At 46.0% G+C, this 7312-nt stretch overlaps 1 long non-coding RNA gene across 2 annotated transcripts; it reads right to left on the reverse strand.

Moving 5' to 3' along the window:
• Positions 1-673: 673 nt before the first annotated feature.
• LOC145514728 (uncharacterized) lies at positions 674-4397 on the reverse strand. Of its 2 annotated transcripts, XR_014060323.1 has the most exons (3): positions 4252-4397; positions 1866-3894; positions 674-1072 (listed from the first exon to the last, which is right to left on the reverse strand). It is a non-coding gene; the product is annotated as an uncharacterized LOC145514728 (long non-coding RNA). The 2 variants fall into 2 exon arrangements; XR_014060322.1 differs by lacking the exon at positions 674-1072 and having other exon boundaries at positions 1652-3894.
• Between the last annotated feature and the right edge of the window lie 2915 nt (positions 4398-7312).

The raw sequence follows: 7312 nt of genomic DNA on the forward strand, positions 1-7312 counted from the left end.
GCATCGAGGGGTCCAGCCAGGGCACGTTTGGGACATGTGGGCCGTGTCTGGCCGGGGTGCACCCTGGAGTAGAATTGTGGCACAGGGCACACGGTCTGCATCACTAGAACATGTTACTGCTCTGAATCCTCCTGCCAACCCTAAGAAGGGTTTCATGTGTCACTGGGTGTCATTTACACGCGAGGACCCCGGGGCACAGGCTGGTGACAGCCATGGCCCAGGTTCACTTTCGTAAGTCAAGGAGCAGGGTTCCCTCTCAGGCCGTCAGATTCCAGACTCCAGGGCTGAACTTTTAACCACCTCGATACGCTGGGACAGACTCACTGGCCCCACTCAAAGGGGAGGCCCGGGTCACTCTCACTCTGAAAGCCTTGATCGTATCTTAAACTCACAACTTCCTCTCATGAAGGGGGTCACTCTCTAAGGACACAGCCCTTTTGTAGGAGAAAAAATATTTTTAGCTCACACACCCGGGATCAGATTTTGGCTCAGCGAGCCAGTAGCTGTGTGACCCTGAGCAGCCTCATGTGAGCAGATAAAGAGATAAACCACACTCTGGGAGGCTGTGCACAGGGCTCCTTTTGATATTCTCCTCAGATCCCACATAAAGAGAATCTCCTTATGATTAAGGGAAAGCTCCTGAACCACTGGGAGCAAGCCAAGGCTTGTCATCTTTCTTTCTTTTTTGTTTTGGATTTATTTGGGAAAATTGTTCCTATAAGACTGCAATTAACAGCCAAACAGCATGAATGTAATAGAACATGGTATTAACTGATCTGCCTAATGTTTTCGGTGTACTTAACCTTTAATACCCTGAAACTATCTCCCTTCTCCCTCACAAGAGTTAGTATTTAAATGGATGAAAATGAACAAGGCAAAAATGGAATTCACTGTAGAAAAATTAGTCTTGCAGGTAACTTTTTCATGAGTCAGCCTTGAGGCTCTCTTGCTTGATTTCACACCAGGAGAGAGGGGGTGCAGAGTCCACCCGAACTGGGGCCACAGACTCTTAAGGATCCTGTGCAGGAAAATATGGGTGCAGTCTAGCCACAGGAGTCTCCTGGCTTTGACACTGGAGGACAGGTGGGATACAGATAGCCAGGCATGAGAAAGAACAGCAATAGTGATGCAGATAAATTAAATCATCTGCACATATCAGGACTATTCATGCATTCATTCGTTTATTCACTCAGTCTATCCATCCACCCATTCATCCTTCCTTCCTGTCTCCCACACAATCATCTATGTGACTCACTCCCTCACTGCTTTTAGGTTTATACACAAAGATCATCTTATCAGAAAGCCCTTCTCAGTCCACTCTATAGAATCTTCAACTCTCCTGGCCCCCAAATTTCATGTTTCTCCTCAGCTTTCTATTTTCTTCCTTTTTAAGTTGAAGCATACTTGACTTAAAATATTACTTTAGCTTCAAGTGTACGCTGTTGTGTCTGTGTTTTTGTACATTATACACCATAAAATGTTATTACAGTATTATTGATTATATATCCCCTGTGATACATTACATCCCTGTGACTTACTTGTTTTATAACTGGTAGTTTGTACCTCCTAACTCCATCCACCTATTTCGCTCATCCCCCCACTTCCCTCCTGTCTGGCAACCAGTATTTTCTTCTCTTATCTGTCCTTTCTATTTTTTTTTATATTTGCTCATTTATTTTATTTTTTAGACTTCATATACAAGTGAAAACATACAGTATTTGCCTTTCACTATCTGACTTATTTCACTTCTCATAATAACCTCCAGGTCCGTCCATGTTGTTGCAAAAGGCAAGGTTTTGTTCTTTTTTATGGTTGCATACTATTTCACTGTTTGTCTCTTTATACAACAACAGCGATCTATCTACCTGTATCACATGTTCTTATCTAGTCATTTTCAGTGGACACTTAGCTTCTTTCTATATCTTGGCTATTGTAAAGAATGCTGAAATGAACATTGATGTGCATGTATCTTTTTGAATTGTTGTTCATTGTTGTTCAGTCACTAAGTTGTGCCTGACTCTTTGTGACCCCATGAACTGCAGCTCACCAGGCTTCCCTGTTCTTCACCATCTCTTGGAGTTTGCTCAAACTCATGTCCACTGAGTCGGTGATGGCATCCAGCTATCTCATCCTCTGTCACCCTCTCCTTTTGCCTTCAATCTTTCCCACCATCAGGGTCTTTTCCAATGAGTCGGCTTTTCACATCAGGTGGCCAAAGTACTAGAGCTTCAGCTTCAGCATCAATCTTTCCAAAGAATATTCAGGGTTGATTTCCTTTAGGATTGATTGGTTTGATTTCCTTGCTTTCCAAGGGACTCTCAAGAGTCTTCTCCAGCATACAATTCAAAAGCATCAATTCTTCGGAGTTTAGCCTTCTTTATGGTCCAACTCTCACATCCATACATGACTACTGGAAAAACCATAGCTTTGACTATACAGACCTTTGTCAGCAAAGTGATATCTTTTCTTTTTAATACACTGTCTAGGTTTGTCATAGCTTTCCTTCCATGGAGCAGGTGTCTTTTAATTTCATGGCTACAGTCAATGTCCACAGTGATTTTGGAGCAAAAGAAAATGAAGTCTGTCACTGTTCCCACTTTTTCCCTTACTAGTTACCATGAAGTGATGGAACCAGATGCCATGATCTTAGTTTTTTGAATGTTGAGTTTTAAACCAGCTTTTTCACTCTCCTCTTTCACCATCATCAAGAGCTCTTTAGCTCCTCTTCACTTTCTGCCATTACAGTGCTATCATCTGTTTTTATATCCTTTAGATAAATACCCAGAAGTGGAATTGTTGGATCGTACAGTAGTTCTGTTTTTAGCTTTTTGAGGAAATTCCACTCTTTTCCATAGTGACTGCACCAAGTTACACTCCCACCAACAGTGCACAAGGGTCCCTTTTCTCCACCAACACTTATTGTTTCTTGTCTTTTTGATGATAGCCATTCTGACAGGCATGGGGTGGTCTCTCATTGTGGTTTTGATTGGTATTTCCCTGATGACTAGTGGTGTTGAGTAAGTGGAGGCCAGACCTAGAGCTCTGAGTGGGGCTCAGACTGACCCTGGCTGTTCTTACAAACAGGACAGAAACGCATGGAGAAGGCAGTGGCGGGTGCTGTGACCTGCTCCAGTGGAGCTCCCTGACCTCGGCTCCCTGCCCGCCCCCACCTCCGTCTCAGAAGCAGATGTTTCTACAGGTGTTCCTGCCTCCTTGGCTGGGCTTGTCCACGCAGCGCACATGCCCAGGGCCCCTTTCCGAGGCCTCTCGTTTTCACCTGCTTCCTGCTTCCGCTGGGCTTCCAAAGGCCTTCTGTCCTCAGTCCAAACTGCCCAGAGGCTGCCAAACAGCTGGGATGTGGCTGCTGACAGCCAGAGCCAGGATCAAGCCAGGAGCCACAGCCGTATTCACCAAGCATGTCTCTTGTGCTAAGATTGTGGCTGTTATTCCCAGCATCATCCACTAGCGATAAATGAGATTACTGCCCCCGTCTTGAAGATGGGGAGGTTTAGCTCCGAAGAATTAGGTAAGTTTCCCAAGCTCACCCCTGGTCAGTGGCAGAGGTCACGCTCCAGTGCGACGGGGCCACCCTGATGAGCCCTTGGCCATTGTGCCATGTTGCCTCTGCCCCTTGGTGGGGCCTTGAGCCCAGCCCACGATGGCCCGTGTTTCAGGGGTGCCAGGGCCTGATGAATCCTTGCCTCCTGCTGAGGGCAGCGAGTCCACCTGGAGCCGGACTCCTCAGCACAGCCGGTGCTGGAGTGGATGTGTGGCAGCGGGGGTGGGGGTGGGGGTGCTGCGGTGCTGCTGGACCAGACGGGCCTCCTCCTTCTGCCCCTCATGGTCGGCTCCTGGCTACAGAGGAAGTGCGTCCCTGCCCAGGCAACGGGGCTGCTGCGGAGAAGGGAAGGTTGATGCAGAGAGGACTGCGCTTGGCAGGTGTGTTCTGTGCCTGCCCGGCCCTCCCAGAAAAGGGCCCCCTCAGAGCCAGGCCTCCCGCACAAATTACCCTCGTCCCCAGCAAGTCAGGGGCCTCCCCTGCCATCATCTCTGCTCAGTTTTGTGTCTGGAGGAAGGACGTCTAACACAGACGTTTCTGAAGAGGCAGCTGCATGCCAAGCTCCAGTTACCAGATTGACACGTCCCTCTCCTCAGGGCTGGGTGGGCCCATCTGTGCAGATGACCCTGAGTCACTTGTTCTGCAATGTCCTGGGCTGCACACACTGGGGGCTTGAAGCCACACACACTTACTGTCCCACAGTCCTGGAGGCCAGAGTCTGGACTCAAGGCGTCAGGGCCGTGTCCCGCTGGAGGCTCTCAGGGAGGAACCCCCTGTCTCCCCCAGCTCCAGGTGCCCCAGATATCCTTGGTTTGTGGCTGCTTCACTGCCTCTTCTTGTGAGGACACCTGTCATAATGGGTTTAGAGGTCATCCTGATCCATTGTGACCATCAGCTCCCTCTTTGTGGGCGCTCACACTCCCTGTCTCTAAGATGAGGACGTTGGGTCAGGTTCAGGGCTATGTCCCTGGATGTCCATTCTAGTCCTCTGAGAGCATTTGAAAAATACAAATGCCTGGCCCCTCACACTCCAGATCTACCGAGTCAGGAAGCCCTGGAGCTCCAGGAGGAGTGGGGCTGATCGTACACCCCGGAAGAGCGAGAATCTCCCAGGCGACTACAGAGAATCCAGTCTAAGGACCATTGTTGGAGAACTTCCGGTGCAGGTCTCCTCCTGGAATCTTTTCAAGCTCAGACCCTGGAACTCCATGGCATGCACCTCTCACACCAGACCAGGCAGTTGGTGTAAGTCCCAAGCCTGGAAACTGGATCCAGACCGTCCAGTATCCTGAATTCAGAAACTTTAGAGAAACGCTGGAATTTCAGTAGGAAACACACACATCCAGCACAACGTCAAAGAATTTTTAATGTAACCAGAAAGTCAAAACTTGCTTTAGATTTCAGTCAGTTTGAGATGGAAACCATTGGCAAGACGTTAGACACGTTTCTTAAAACAATGTGACTACTGTGCTGGTATTTATGCAATGTCTTTGGCTGAGGTCTTCTCTGTGGCGAAGGACTCTTCATAGGGTGTACAAGTAAGGTCACTAAAGCTCCCTGAAGTATGATAGCATTGGGCCCTACATCAAAATGATAGTAATTGACCCAAAATATGCTAATAATGAAAAAGTATATTTTTAATTTTTCTACCAATTCTGTCAGTCAGTTCAGTCACTCAGTTCTGACTCTTGGCAACCCCATGGAATGCAGCATGCCAGGCTTCCCAGTCCATCACCAACTCCCAAAGCTTGCTCAAACTCATGTCCATCGAGTCGGTAATGCCATCCAACAATCTCATCCTCTCTCATTCCCTTCTCCTCCTGCCTTCATTCTTTCCCAGCATCAGGATCTTTTCCAATGAGTCAGTTCTTCACATCAGGTGGCCAAAGTTTTGGAGTTTCAGCTTCAGCATCAGTCCTTCCAATGAATATTGAGGACTGATTTCCTTTAGGATTGATTGGTTGATTTCCTTGCAGTCCAAGGGACTCTCTAGAGTCTTCTCCAGCACCACAGTTCAAAAGCATCAATTCTTTGGTGCTCAGCTTTCTTTATTGTCCAACTGTCACATCCACACATGACTACTGGAAAAATTGTAGCTTTGACTAGATAGAATTTTGTTGGCAAAGTAATGTCTCTGCTTTTTAATATGCTATCTAGTTGTCATAGCTTTTCTTCCAAGGAGCAAGTGTCTTTTAATTTCAGGGCTGCAGTTACCATCTGCAGTGATTTTGGAGCCCCCCAAAATAAAGTCTGTCACTGTTTCCATTGTTTCCCCATCTATTTGCCATGAAGTGGTAAGACCAGATGCCATGATCTTAGTTTTTGAATGTTGAGTTTTAAGCTAGCTTTTTCACTCTCCTCTTTCACTTTTATATAGAGGCTCTTTAGTTCTTCGCTTTCTGCCATAAGGGTGATGTCATCTACATATCTGAGGTTATTGATATTTCTCCTGGCCATCTTGATTCTAGTTTGTCCTTCATCCAGCCTGGCATTTCACATGATGTACTCTGTATATAAGTTAAATAAGCAGGGTGACAATATACAGCCTTGACGTACCCCTTTCCCAATTTGGAACCAGTCCATTGTTCCATGACTGGTTCTAACTGTTGCTTCTTGACCTGCATGCAGGCTTCTCAGGAGGCAGGTAAGGTGGTCTGGTATTCCCATCTCTTACAGAATTTTCCACAGTTTGTTGTGATCCACACAGTCAAAGGATTTGGCATAGTCAATAATGCAGAAGTAGATGTTTTTCTGGAATCTTTGCTTTCTCTATGATCCAGCAGATGTTGGCAATTTGATCTCTGGTTCCTCTGCCCTTTCTAAGTTCAGCTTGAACATCTGGAAGTTCACGGTTCACGTACTATTGAAGCCTGGCTTGGAGAATTTTGAGCATTACTTTGCTAGTGTGTGAGATGAGTGCAATTGTGGGGTAGTTTGAACATTCTTTGGCATTGCCTTTCTTTGGGACTGGAATGAAAACTGACCTTTTCCAGTCCTGTGGCCACTGCTGAGTTTTCCAAATTTACTAGCATATTGAGTGGCATATTAACAGCATCATCTTTTAGGATTTGAAATAGCTCAACTATTCAATAGGATTTGAATTAGGATTCAATAGGATTTTAATTCAAATAGGATTTGAAATAGCTCAACTGGAATTCCATCACCTCCACTAGCTTTGTTCATAGTGGTGCTTCCTAAGGCCCACGTGACTTTGCATTCCAGGATGTCTGGCTCTAGGTAAGTGATCACACCATCGTGATTATCTGGGTCATGAAGATTTTTTTTTTTGTATAGTTCTGTGTATTCTTGGCACCTCCTCTTAACATCTTCTGCTTCTGTTAGGTCCATACCATTTGTGTCCTTTATTGTGCCCATCTCTGCCATCCATGGGGTCACAAAGAGTTGGACACAACTGAGCGACTGAACTGAAGTTGCATGAAATGTTCCCTTGGTATCTCTAATTTTCTTGAAGAGATCTCTAGTCTTTCCCATTCTATTGTTTTCCTCTATTTCCTTGCATTGATCGCTGAAGAAGGCTTTCTTATCTCTCCTTGCTATTCTTTGGAACTCTGCATTCAGATGGGTATATCTTTCCTTTTCTCCTTTGCCTTTATCTTCTCTTCTCAGCTATTTGTAAGGCCTTCTCAGACAGCCATTTTGCCTTTTTGCATTTCTTTTTCTTGGGGGTGATCTTGATCACTGCCCCTTGTACAATGTCATGAACTTCCATCCATAGTTCTTCAGGCACTCTAT

This window comes from Giraffa tippelskirchi, chromosome 7 (assembly GCF_054371585.1).
Source record: "Giraffa tippelskirchi isolate mGirTip1 chromosome 7, T2T-mGirTip1v1.2.pri, whole genome shotgun sequence".
NCBI classification, from domain to species: Eukaryota; Metazoa; Chordata; class Mammalia; order Artiodactyla; family Giraffidae; genus Giraffa; species Giraffa tippelskirchi.